The 13855-nt window shown below is 44.2% G+C and overlaps 1 long non-coding RNA gene across 13 annotated transcripts; it reads right to left on the bottom strand.

Moving 5' to 3' along the window:
* Nucleotides 1-6267: 6267 nt before the first annotated feature.
* LOC124707392 lies at nt 6268-12770 on the bottom strand. 13 transcript variants are annotated; one of them, XR_007004840.1, is made up of 12 exons: nt 12589-12770; nt 12218-12276; nt 11940-12077; nt 11577-11633; nt 10915-11252; nt 9847-10258; nt 9645-9720; nt 9135-9442; nt 8819-8892; nt 8609-8673; nt 7518-7568; nt 6268-6720 (listed from the first exon to the last, which is right to left on the bottom strand). It is a non-coding gene; the product is annotated as an uncharacterized LOC124707392 (long non-coding RNA). The 13 variants fall into 13 exon arrangements; XR_007004843.1 differs by having other exon boundaries at nt 11940-12116; XR_007004833.1 differs by having other exon boundaries at nt 12158-12276.
* Between the last annotated feature and the right edge of the window lie 1085 nt (nt 12771-13855).

A 13855-nucleotide genomic window follows, 5' to 3' on the forward strand; every position in this document is an offset into this window, starting at 1 on the left:
GCTCTTAATGTACAACGGCGGAAGGCGAAGCGGCTGCGGGTCGTTGGACGCAATAAAAGCCGGTGCGGATGGCCACGCAGCCATGCACGAGGAGACACGTTCCTGCGCCGCCTGGGAAATCTGGGACCATTAACATCGCTTGACCAAAGGTAGGCGACGGGGTTTTATGCTCCCAATCCGCTGACGTGTCGGGCCCGCGCCTTCTCGCCTCGCATTTCGTTGTGTCCTGCGTGCCCGGAGCGTCCCCTGTGTAGCGGGGATGGGCTCGGTGCACCGGACACCGTATTGATCTGCGTCAGACAAAAAAAAGATTTGGGAGACAAAAAAAGATTTGGGACACGCGGCTGGAAACATTTCTTCGTCCGACGCGCCTCAAATCTTTTTGGGGAACGTTTTGGAGGACGTGACTGGAGATGCTCTAAGTCATTTGAACCTAGCCATACCAAATGATGTGACCTACCTGTTTTCTTACCTAGAGGATCTGAAAACATTCTCAGATGGTCCAAGATTTTTGCAAATTGTCCAAGATTTTTGCAAATTAGCCAACGTAAACGGCGTGATCTAGTTGTTTTGGGGTCAAAAACGGATAAATCATTTCAGTGTAGCCAACCTACCTTGCATGACCTTCATTAAAAAAAATCAAAAAATCTTGTAGGACTTTTACCTACAGGATTTTCTCCTATAGAGCCTATTTTATTCAAGGATTAAATCTTACAAAATTTCTATGTATTGCTTTCCTATACTACAATTCTATTGTATTTTTAAAAAGAGGTTTAGACATCTTAGAAAAGAATCATATGTATCTATGATAACTATACTATGCACTTAATCTCTATAGAAATTTTCTATGATTTTTCTATGCTACCAATTTTCATAGGTTTCTTTTCTATAAGATTCAAGGAGGTTGGTCATAGAAATCCTCCATTTTTCCCATTTCTCAACTTTTCGTATCCTATGAATAAAACAAGTCCTGAAACTACATTTCGTTCCAGCGGTGTTAATTATCGGTGCTAATTTTGGTTCCATGAGAGCATCTACGATACTTCTTGTTCCCAAAAATAAATGATGGTGTCGAGTACCACAAAGTGTTTTATTGGGAATAGTTACAACAACAATATCAAAGTCTTTATTCTCAAGCAAGTTAGGTAGGCTACATATGAAACCCAAAGAAACATAATAAAATCAGAAAAAGAGAAAAAGACAATAAATTAAAATTCTAGCACATGGATCGCTGATTTTCTTGCGATTCTATGAGGAGACAAAATTTTATGGATATTCCAGTCCCATCAAGTATACATGGGCATGCGTCAACGGCCGAGAAAACCCCGACAACAAAAAAAACTAGGCCCGGGCATAGCCCAAAAACCCGTTGGGTTGGCAGGTCATGGGCTAGGCCGCTTCATTGAAACGTGTTTTCGAGATACGAGGCCCGGCCCGGTTGTCGGGCCAAGATTACAAGCCCAGGCCCGGTTGTCGTGCCCGGATGAGGATGGCTTACCCATGCCTATGTCAACTTTGGTCGCTCCTTGTATTTTCCAATCTTTAGAATTTCACTAACCGGTGCTTCTGAAGATCTTCGTTGGATATGACAAAACCATTTTACTCGGTGTTGGACTATCTTCTTCTTGATCAGTGCCACCTCTAGCCTAGCACGTATTAGCTTGAATCACATTTATTGTAATAATTACTACCTCCATCCCGGTTTACAGGACCTACGTGTATCCCAAGATCATCAATTCGACCAATATAATATAAATTTTGTACTATAAAATTACACCATTAGAAAGTATAAGATCTAAACTTTCTAATGATATATATTTTGTAGTGCATATCTTATTTTACGGTGATAAAATTAACAATCTAGAGATACGTGCAAGACCTATAAACTGGCACAGAGGGAGTACTAACTTCTTTTTCTTTGACCTCAAAATGGTTGGGCATAAAAGATAGTCGTAACTCAATGTGATTTTATCCGTTTTATTTGGAGCATACTGAATAACACAAATCGTTGTGTTTAACCGCAAAACCTGGATTTATACGAAACATGTTTAGGGGCTAATTCTATCATACCCGTGGATTTGGAAAATATCATTCAAAGACCAAGACCGGGACTCGAGGACCAGTTCAAGGCCATCCTGATCGGAAAAATGAAGATCCCACCAATGTTGATGCCAGATTGAATGGCACTTCCTTTGCCTAGGTTTCTTATCTTGGTCGTCGCACGGAAGCTTACATGAAGGCGCACCTAAAGGGGCGGATGCAATTCATGTCATTATTGGCTGATATGGGAGGAGAACACATCACTGCGGGATGCCCCGGAAGTGATCTTGGGACTACAAAGAGGATGTTTTTAGCTTTCTCGTGTTGGAGCTTACCTCGAAATGGAGGGTGTACCCGTTGACTCCTCATCAAAATGATGCATACGACCTTTTTTTATTGAATTATTCGCCAAAATCTTACAAGATAATGCATCGATCAACCGGAAGCCACCTTCTTGGCGATAAGAACATCTACACCTACAAGCCTAATGAAGCGGTGGCCATAGTATGCAACATTGTATTTTCCAAGTAAAACTCCTAGTATATGAAAAAAAACTGAAAAAGTGCTTCTGTTATTTTGGAATAAGAAGCCTTCGTACATTACTGAAAGGAAAATCGTAATTTTTTGATAGGTTTTTGAACAAATAGGATCGTCCAGTTCCTATAGAACCTATCACTAAAATACCCGATAGGTCTAAACGGAATGAAAAAGGTTTTTCCATGAGTAAGTGATTGTCCCATAATGAGCAAGGAATATATGTCTTTCTGCTAAAGGTGGTCTATTAAACTCATAATTCATTAGATCCTTGTTATCAATGCCAACTAGGTATTGTTATCAATGCCAACTAGGTATCATAAGTAAATGAATCCCGGTTGTTCAATCCTTTGATAACCAAGGTTATTCTTTGCTAAAGAGAAATGATCACTATGACTTAGATTTTGTGGCTCTGAGTGTGAGCGGATTGCTTTGTGCGGCTTGGGCTGCGGGTGGCTGAGTCGTGCAGCGTTGTGGCCTTGAGTGCGAGCGGTTTGCTTTGTGCGGCTTGGGCTGCGGGTGGCTGAGTCGTGCAGCGTTGTGGCCTTGAGTGCGAGCGGTTTGCTTTGTGCGGCTTGGGCTGCGGGTGGCTGAGTCGTGCAGCGTTGTGGCCTTGAGTGCGAGCGGTTTGCTTTGTGCGGCTTGGGCTGCGGGTGGCTGAGTCGTGCAGCGTTGTGGCCTTGAGTGCGAGCGGTTTGCTTTGTGAAGCTTGGGCCGTAGGTGGACGAGTCGTGCAGTGTTGTGGCTCCGAGTGCGAGCGTTTTTTTTTTGTGCAGCTTGGGCTACGGGTGGCTGAGTCGTGAGGCGTTGTGGCTCCAAGTGCGAGCGGTGGTATGTCGGGATGGCGGCCCCGGAAGATCGTGTTGGTGGTCTGCGCTTGGCTTGGTGGAACCGTTGGATGTCAGGGTGAGGCCCCGGAAGCTTGAGAGTGTTGAGGACATCAAGCTTGTGTCACGTGGACGACAAGGTTGATTTGGCACAGTTCTCTTGGAGGCAGCTACGTTGGAGTGTCCCGTGTCTGCTCCTCCCAGTCTCCCACAGTAGTCACGATGTTTTCTCTCTAGTGTCGGTGGGAGGTCGGCTGGTCTTGATGAGTGTGTCATCCATTGTTTCATCGGTGTGTTTCGGTGAGCTTGGCCCTATCACGATAGTGGGTGTCACCCGTGGTGTCTTGTTGTATGGTTTTCGTCTGGTTTTTCGACAAATTAACTTACATTTTTCTTCTTAATTAATTGATTAGATAAAGTTTTTGCCTTGTTTTTTTGAAAGGAACACGGTGTGCAGGAGGAATTCCGCACGCTTGGAGTTGGAGGTGGAGGTGGTGTGCACGAGTGGCGGGTACGTGCCTCTGTGCACCCGTGCGAGCGCACGCTTTGTCCAAGTCTCAGCGGCAGCGGGCGGGCCACCCTCTGCCTAGACGGCACGCAAGGCCTAAACCGAGAATAGCTAGGCCGCTGCAGCAGCTACTCTACGCCCCATTTCGTGGTCACCTGTCTAGCTACGCTCTAGGCGCCATGACCTTGTGCCGTCTACTGCGGCCGTACAGTAGCCCTCTACCACCGGTAGTAGCTCCTAGCTGCCCTGCTCGCGCCGGTAGCCGCTACTTGTAGCAGCAGCAGCGGTACAGTACTATTTTGTGCGTTGATTCTCCTGTACGTACGTTGTCCCCCTTTGCCTTTGGTCTTTGCTTCCGTCACGCGGTCGTGGAAAGGCCAAAGCTGCAGGTGCGGCGCCGCTGGGTCAGAGCTCAGAGCGTCTGCGGGTGGTACGGCCGGTATAGTTACACGGCAACGACTGCTTTTTCGGTTCCGGGAGAGCGATGGATGCGTATGGGACGGGTGGAGTGGCGTAGGCTGATGTCAAGGTCATCATTCCGTGTGGTCGTGTCTCGCGCTTTGTTACCACTGGCCACTGGGGTCTTGTACGTTGTATCCTACGGCGTATCTCCTCCTCATCAAGGCCGGCAGCGCCGGTTGGTACGTGCTATGGTGATAGTCGCAGCCAGCTTCCGGTAGGTCAGTAGGTGGTGCGAAAAATTATGATTTGGTACGAAACGAAACGTACATGGTGGATGGCACCATACAGTACACTCGTCGGGACGTACTGACGGAGACGGTCCATGCATGCGTGGACGTACTGCCGACGCCCGACGGGGGAGAAGCCTCGCAGCGGCCGGCGGGAGCGCGGTCAAAAGGGGCAAAGCAGACTGGGCCTGCTTCGTCTCCCACCCACGTGCGTGCCCCCATCACGGCGACACCGCGCCTCGCCGCCTCCATCTGCCGGCCCACGTGCGCCCGGCCGGCTCCTCCCAATACACACTCCCCGTCTACGGCGACGGGGCCCGTCCGCCCTCCGCCACCGCCTGCTCGACACGTCACACGTGCCAAGCCTAGCCATGCCGTAGCTGCTCATGATAGTACGGTACTTGGTTATGGCCTCACTCACACCCACCCGTGCGCGCGCTGTGGTGCCGTCCACATCCATCGGCGATGAAACTTTGCACGGCGTCCCTCTCTGTCTGCGACGCTGCCGGAGCGCGCGCGCCAGCAGGCAATGCGGTAAATGACATCAGGGGGAATCAATCGCCGGTGGCAGGCACACGTGAGCGAGGCAGCGGCGATCCATCGATCCATCGGGCCGGGGCCACGGCACCGCGCGCACGGGCCCTGCCACCGATCGGCGCCGAGGGCGTTGTCAGGGACGGCAGCGGCGGAACCCCATACGGCCGGACGAAATTATTGTTGCCACGGAATCGCGCCGCGCAGCAGCGCACAGTGAGCGCCGGAAATGCCAGCGTACCTGCGTTCGCTCTATGTCTCTCGCTAGCTCGTACGTATGGTGGGCGTCCCGGAGAAGACGAGTCAGGGGCTCCGCCTTTGGTACCCCGTACCCACACACGGACGGACGACGGTGCGGCGTAGAGTCTGTACGGTACGGAGAGCTGGCACCTGATAGCCGTAACGTGCGGTTGCGTAGGATCGAACGGGCAGGAGACAAAGTAGCTTAAAACATTAGACTATGGCGATCGTACTGACTAGATTTAGATGTGCGCCTTGGCGCACGATCCCGTGAAGATCATGTTAATATTTTATTTTCTAAAAGTATGATAAAAAATACCAGCCAATAAGAATCAGGTGGAAACCAAAATGTGACAAACAAATATGAATATCTTAGCAGCAATGAGGAATCATGTCGAAAATTGGGAAACTATTATACATAGCAGCAAAAACTTGGATACAAATAGTTTAGTCTCACCGGGATGATTGTTTTGTAAATCATTGCTAAAATTTCCTTTGATTGTAGTATCATCGGTGGAGGAAAGTCCTTTTGTTAGAAGAAAGGATTCACACAATTAACACACCATTGGCGTCTACATGTGATGGTTCGACTGGTGAATCATTTTATAGATAGTCATTCTTGATCTTGCACTTATTGTAGGGAGCTATGTCTATTTAGGATATTGTTGAACAAAAGCATGATCTTAGGAAGCTATGCATTTTAGGACATTGTTAAACAAAAACAGAAGGAAATACCACATTTAACATTGTTGAACAAGAAGACAAACTGTATCTAATTTATTAGAGGGGAATTATCCTAGAGAGAAACAAATGTTAGACAAAGATAAGGTAGATACAACTTACCGCTTACAGACGAACATGCAAATTCTGTGCAATAGAATCAAACACATTTAAATAAAATATAAACACTGGTCCATTCCATTACTACATCATGTTGGGCATATCACCAGCAACAGCGTTTGAAACAAATTAAGAGAATTGGCTCAGCCAAGTCTCTATAAGGCCACTCCCAATAAAGCATCCATGCGCAACTAAAGTCCAGAAAACATTTAGACCAACTCTCATTTGAAAATTTATCTTTCTAAACAAAGTACCTAATTTATTGAGATCATATTCCTTGCTTGAAATGGCTTGCTTCAGAATCAGTTTGGCGGCCCAATTTAAATGACGATAATAGCTTCCTATAAAGCTAGAGCTTCCGCATGTCGCGGGTTAGCAACATGTTCTAGATTGCCTGCACCGACTGCCAGTAATGCACCCTGGTCATTTTGGATGGTGAAGCCCCAACCTCCAGATTTTTATGACTACTTTGGCACACGATCCCATGAAGTTCGCACTGATATACAATCTGTATAGCAACAACAAATATCAGGTGGGCAACAATAATACATTTTTTGGATTTTACAAAACAAAGTCAATAAGATGAAATTAGGATAAAACTCATGAAAACAATGTTAAAGTTGTTAGATGCATTGGCACTGTAATCCGAAGAATATAATGTCACAGAAGGTGTCACCCATACAGAAGAACACGGTCATTTAATCCAACATAAGTGTTGGAGCAAAATAAATTTCATAAGTCCAAAGAGACACTACAAAACATTATTATGTTAGCATGTATCTTGTTGCATCGGGAAAAATAGAAGTCTATATTACTAAACATGTGTTTCTTGTCTAAACATTAAACTTCATAACTATTAGTAGCTGGTATTTAACATTTATATGATCTAGTGGATCGAGCATGAGTGGGCGCATCTTTCCAAAGTTGCCACACACACATAAACTATGAGCACTTAGAAACACACAAACTGTTCAGCAAACCAAGATGAATATTCAATTAGCTTACCTTTGAGTCAATACGTGGCAGGATCTCATAATCAAACAAAAAAATCTGGGAGGACCACAAAATTAAATTAATGTTGTATCACAAGTGCATACCATTTTTAGAGAAATCTAAGACATCCTTTATAGGACGGAGGGAGTAGATTACTAAATTATGAAGCCACTATAAACAAACTATCACTCTTGGTAGTTTGCAAATATACCGATAGAAAGTAGCGTCAACTTGTGTGATGTTATGATAACATCCTTTAAACTTGAAACAAAAGGAAGCATATACTCATGTAACAGAAGGAAAGCTAATTACCCACTCAGTTCTGCATCATCAAGGAGGAACCAAAAGGGTCATTCCAATTTCCTGAGAAAATAGACAAAATCTGTGAATAGATTGCAGTTGAAAGTTTAAAGAGAACAGTCTTTTTTTCAGATGATCCTAGAGAGAAAAGATCTCTGGAATTTGTTCTGAGTAATTCAAACTTTCAAACTTTTAAAGTAATGAACAAACCTACATAGTTGTATCCAGATATTCTCACAAATGACGCAATTCATGGATCCTTGGAAAAACTGGTCGATTACTACTTTGAGTGTTGAATAAACAAAAAAGATGTTCAAATAGAATAATGTACATTTTGCTAGACATGCAGCTATGGGGAAATAACGGGGTGTGTTGCCAATTTTAAAGCACAATACAATGAAAAAAAAATCTGAAGCTTCACAGAGTTCAATTTTAATGCTGCACTACTTGACATCCAATGTTATAATTATTGCACCTTATTAATTACACATAAGTTTAAGAAGACAGACACTTGAAGCATTTTACATTGAACACCAAGTACATATGATAACTTAAAGAACTGAGATAAATTGAAATTGAAGAAGTGAAAAGGCATCAAAAGAGAACAGAACTCCGAACCATCATGGCATCATAAATTGTGAGCACACGAAGATCATGCTAATAGTTTTGTCCCAGCACATAAAAACATAATAACCCTCTGACCATAGAGAAGTATCACCTCAGAATATAAGACATCAAAGAGCATCAGAACAACTTCTGATTAGTAGGCGGCGAATCATACAAACGAAGAAACAGGGGAAAAGGCCAAAAATATGTATGGCAACACATATTCTTGCTCTACGTCACCAATGTTTGTTCAGGCACGCCTACCATGTAAGTACATGATTTTAATGGTAGGCTAGCTAGAGTGTATTTCCTTTCTCTACATCAGCTGCTACACAAAAATACAGAGGTGAATTTGCACACAAAAATAGACCAAAAATAGGAGCCAATAGCTTTGACTTAACCTTCAATGTTTGTGATATAACTGAAATTAAGATTATGTGTATATGGGCAGACATATTTGAAAAACTGAGATAAGAATGAACAAAACCTTTGGATACCTAATGAAAAGTGTTGCATGCCAACACCGATGGATTGTCATGGAATCCTTCCTCCCCAACTCCTTCTGCTCCATGGTCATAGAGAGAAATTGCATAAGAATAAAGCAGAGTGACCCCTGGCTATTTATTATCCATGGGAAATAATACTTGACCATGAGGTCATTCCCTCTATAACTTAATGCATATACAATGTTGGGATATGTGGAAAACCTGGATAGCAATAGTGCATTTGCAGTCTGCAATTAAGTAAAATATCCATACAAAACCATGAATAAAGATCTAACCTGCATCAAATTAGGAATAATATCACACAAAGATGTTTGCAGCAACATAATAATTCAGTAATTAAGAGCACAATTTTAGGATATGGGCTAACTTGTTCAATGAAAGGAAAATATGTGGTCAAGCAGACATCGAATTAACGCAAACAAAGGAGAGAACGACTTGCATGACATCCACAATAAACAACCTACAGTTGAAACATCCATATGGATAGTTTTGGTAAAAATATGTTCAAGGAGATAACCTCCGTCTTGCCGCTGTGTAGACCTTCGTTTCTCCCCTTACTAAGGGGTAGAGGGAAGACCGTCCGGCGACCGAGACGGCGCACCTCCGGGTGGAGCAACAGAGAGATATGAACCTCAATACTGGGTGAATGCACTCGCAGCCATGTAGCAGCGAGTATGGCGATGGTGACAGAGTTCCTCCTGGCAAAGCAGCATCTGACACTGCTCCTGGAGGTTGCGACGACACGCTCCTCTCGAACCTCTGCCATTGCCAGCTCGCATCAGCCTCGTTTCTCCAGTGTATTTCCCAGCAAACCACTGACAAAATCTGCAAGTAAAAAAATGGACATACCAGATCAAAATAAACACGTGCTTGCACCGGCTCAAACATACAAGTGATTCTTTTAGACAAAAATCTGCACAAATAGAAACAAAAAAGATCTGGCAATTAAATTAGGAAAATCAGTTCCAAAAAGTTTGCCAGTTGTCAATGATCATTGAGATGTGAAATAGACAGCTTGCAAACACACCTTTGGATGACCACGCACCATGAATGCCAAAAAAACATCAGAGCAAAGCTTCTGAGAGATTATTGTTGTACTCGACCTGTAAAATCCGAGTCAATAGGACAGTAGCACACCCTAGTCATCTGTAAATGGATATTATTTCAATTGTTCATCCAAGTCTTGAACCAAAAGAGCTCCTAAAAATAATAGCAGCATGTATTCGCACATTTTACTATCTCATGGGCATTTCCTTGAACATCTTGTTGGTGACAAAAAGAACTTTGTGCCTTGTTCCCCTCTCCTTCTTTTCCTCTACTTGGACAAAGTGGGTGAAACGTGTGGCTGTAGAGGGAGTTGATGGCCACAGTGTGGCGGCATTATGGGGGGTGCCCTTAAACAAACATATGAAAGTGCATCAGCACTGGTGCTATCTGAAGGTGAAGCTGTGGAAACAACAAGCGGGGGCGGGAGCTCCTGGAGAGCCTGGCCGACCTGTACGCGATGCCTCAAGCTCACATCCCAGTTCAACTCCCTCTCCTCCTCCCTCGCCAGGGTCGTCACTATCCCGCGCTTCATCCAGGCCTACCGCATCGACTGCCCCACCACCCCACTGGATGGCTAATAGGACAATACAACTTCTGCTAACAACAAAATAAGCGCCTCTGCTTATTTTCGGAAGAAATGGTAAATCCTTCAACTTACAATAATGTTTAACTTTATTTTTATTGCCTAATTCATAGTAGGATAGGCCAATTGTCAGTTATCCAATATATAATGTATCATCTAAGGAAGTGGCAAAGTATTTAAGTTGAAATAGCATAATAACCAAGAAAACTTGGAGCTGAATTTTCAGCAGATGTGTAATATGAAATCAATGGACTGATAGTTTGTGATTCTTTTCTTTATTTTTTATCAGAAAAGCATTTGATACAAGCAAATATGTATCCAAGCAGCACTAAATTGATATAATAATATGCTTGCTGGGTGGCTTGTTCGAACTTCATATGCCGTAGACCACAGTAATAAAAACGGGAAACACCTACGAAATTGAAAGGGCTATACCACATGTTTCGAAAAGAAAAAATCATGTAGGAACCTGTAGGATATTCTTTTCAGGTACATTTGATTTATGCCCTCTGCATCCCTACTAAATGTTGGCATGAATTTTCTTGCCAAGATTTTGGCCAAGGAATTCCGAGTGAAATTTGTGCACACTTATTGGCAACCAAAATCGTGGCCAGAAACCAAGCAAACACAAGAATATGATGGGCAACCAATTATTTGACTGGACTACCTTTAGACGCACAAGCCATGCAGAGCTCTTATGTGCCAAATGGAGAATAAAAGTCCCGAATAGGAGGAACTGCTGCTTGTGATCTCCTACCACTTTTATCCATCGATTGATGAGTAACTACTGGCATGAATGAACTACAAAGAAACAACTCATTGCTACAGTAATTCTTGCACATATCGGCATGCATCAGGCCCTGGTACTCTGCCTACCTACAACATTATAACAATCGATGACTTGTAACAAAAAATCAAGGTACAATTTTCATATTACCTGACATCCAACCATTTGTCCAGGAAACAAGATAGAACACTTATAGCTTGGATGAATATTGAATCTTCCTGCATACTCAGTATCAATTAATAGAAGTATCAAAACGTCCAGAAAAACACCAACACATATAGGAACCAGGCATAGCTAGTGAAACCAATACATTACATAGATATGCCGATTAGTTCTCTAGTAACTTCACGGTGAACCACTCACTATTTTTTACTGATCACCTTTCTTGGGTGAACAACTAAGCCTCTTTAGCAGTAATAGGCGTCAATAAAAAAATGCCCAAGTTTTATACGGTGCTTTTACTACAGGCTAAAACACAACATCGAATGAGGCAACGGAAGATAGGCTAAAATAGAAATCTTCATCATCCAGTAAAAACTCACCTTTAATTCTTTTGGCACACAGTAGATGGATGGGTACTAATAGATTACACACATACCCTAAAAAAATAAAAAATAGTAAGCCTGACTGCCTCCAAATAGTTCGCAGAAGTTAAATTATGTGCACACCGAATAAAGCTTAAATGTCAAGATGTAGTAACACACAGACAACTTATTAAGTTGACCATAGAAAAGGGAAGAGTAGATGGTCTTCCAATACTAACATAAGTAGGAAACATGAAGTAGTTAACAGTATAGAGTTGAACATGACTATCATAGATATAGACTTTACAACATGGATTCTAAAAAATGATTGGATTGTTACAAAACACATCGATGAAGCTTCCGTGTGTGGACAAGCCGTACCTGAATCAGCCATGCCCCCCTCCAATCTCTAACCGGAAAACATTAGATGACTTGCGTTCCAAAAAGGGGAAGAACATGGGTACCTCATATCTGAGATATATATATAGCATGCAAGAGGATTGTGTGGCAAGTATGAACCTGAACCATTCCCACGAGCAATTCATCAAGTTGGACTGACTTAAAAATTGAAGCTGAACAATGAGGTCCAGGCCCCGAACCTAATGACAACCAAAGAATCCAATCCATTCAAGTGACACGGTGGGGCTGAATCAACGTACCGCACCACACCACCAGATTCAAGAAACAAAATACTCATAGTTCGTATGTTGCATACCATCTGCAAGCAGAGAAACAGCTTAATTCTTAACCACCTCAAAATACAGACATAAAAATAGCTACATATCACTTGAGATATTCTTGGAGGCATTACATATTCAGGTTTGGAACCAAAAAGATTAAAAAGTGCATCAACATATATGAATTGCTTAAGAACCAAGCAGAAAAATGCCTCTTCTCCAAATTCCAAACATTAGCATATCTCCTGGAGTTATGGATGAAAGTAATAAACTGGTATTTCACATATACCAGATGTACGCCCCCCTTCTTGAACATAATGATGTTAAAAAATGGCAAAATCCAAGAAAAATACCTTATCTCAAGTGACCAGGGATTTGTGAGGCTTGGGCTAGGCTTCTCTTGTGTGCCAAAATGACAAAAACCATGCTGCAAACACCTGCAATCTCAGCCCTATATCAGCAAAAACTAAATACAGTACACAAATATAGATTGATGATTACGTGTAAAACCAAAAGGAAAAAGGCATCCCTTTAAGGGAAGTCCGTATCTGCAGCAGACATACCCCCAACCTCTCCAAAACACTGAAAAGAACATGAGCTCTTCAGATCTGAACGGGATATCAAGCAGAAAGGAGAAGGAGAGGATGTCTAGATGCAAACCTGAGATTAATAAGAACTTGTAGAAGAAGGCCCCTCGTAGTCTTCCTTCCATTTGGTGACGACGCAACATTGACACGCTGGCGCAGCCCTGCCCCCATACGCTCGCCGGCGGCCTGACCCGTCCTCCCCGCGCGCAACGATGAGCGCCTCCTGGGCGTGCTCGTCAATGGCGGCACCCTCCTCTCGCCATAGACGCGCTGACGGACGGCGCTGAGAGCGGATGCGCCTGTCGACGGCCTGGCGGCGCCGTCTCCGCACGCCTCCTCGTCATGCTCCTCGCCTGCTTCCTCGACGGAGAAGAGCATGATGGCACGCGGGACATGGATGGGGTGCGGTCTGGATCGACGACCTTCTCTGTCGGCGGCAGCGACGAAACGAGGCACGGTTGGGATGAACGCGGGAGCGGCGGCGGCGGCGACGGGACGAGGCGCGAGCGCGATTGGGGGAGGAGGAGGCCAACCGATTGGGGAGGAGGAAGCCAGGGGATTGGGCTTGGGGCTAGGTTTCGTCGGCGTCTGTTTTGTTCCACGGACGAGCGGCCTGGATTGATGTGGGGCTTGTCCCCAGATCCAACGGCGCGGACTGGCCCCCCTACGAGCGCGTGACAGGTTGCTAGCGTGGATACGCTGCGAGGCCTCCATGGGGGTGCAGCAATCATACCTTTAGATACCTGTAATTTGGCCACGGAGGAGGAGTATTTATCAGGTTATGTAGTACTGTATATTGTGCATCAGATACCGCAAAATGAGCCCAACCATCAAATATCCCCTCTTTTGCGGTTTTGCCCAAATAACGTCCTCAATTTTATAGGGGCCATAAAAAGGCATGGTCTGTATTTTTTTCTTCTTTCCTGTAAACACAATAAAGGTTCCAATTCCCGCATTTACGCAGTTTCAGACCACTCGATATCCGGTACCCTGCATATTGCCCTAGCGGCTGGCGGAGCGGGAATTCAAATTT

Source organism: Lolium rigidum, chromosome 4 (genome assembly GCF_022539505.1).
Source record: "Lolium rigidum isolate FL_2022 chromosome 4, APGP_CSIRO_Lrig_0.1, whole genome shotgun sequence".
Taxonomy (NCBI): Eukaryota; Viridiplantae; Streptophyta; class Magnoliopsida; order Poales; family Poaceae; genus Lolium; species Lolium rigidum.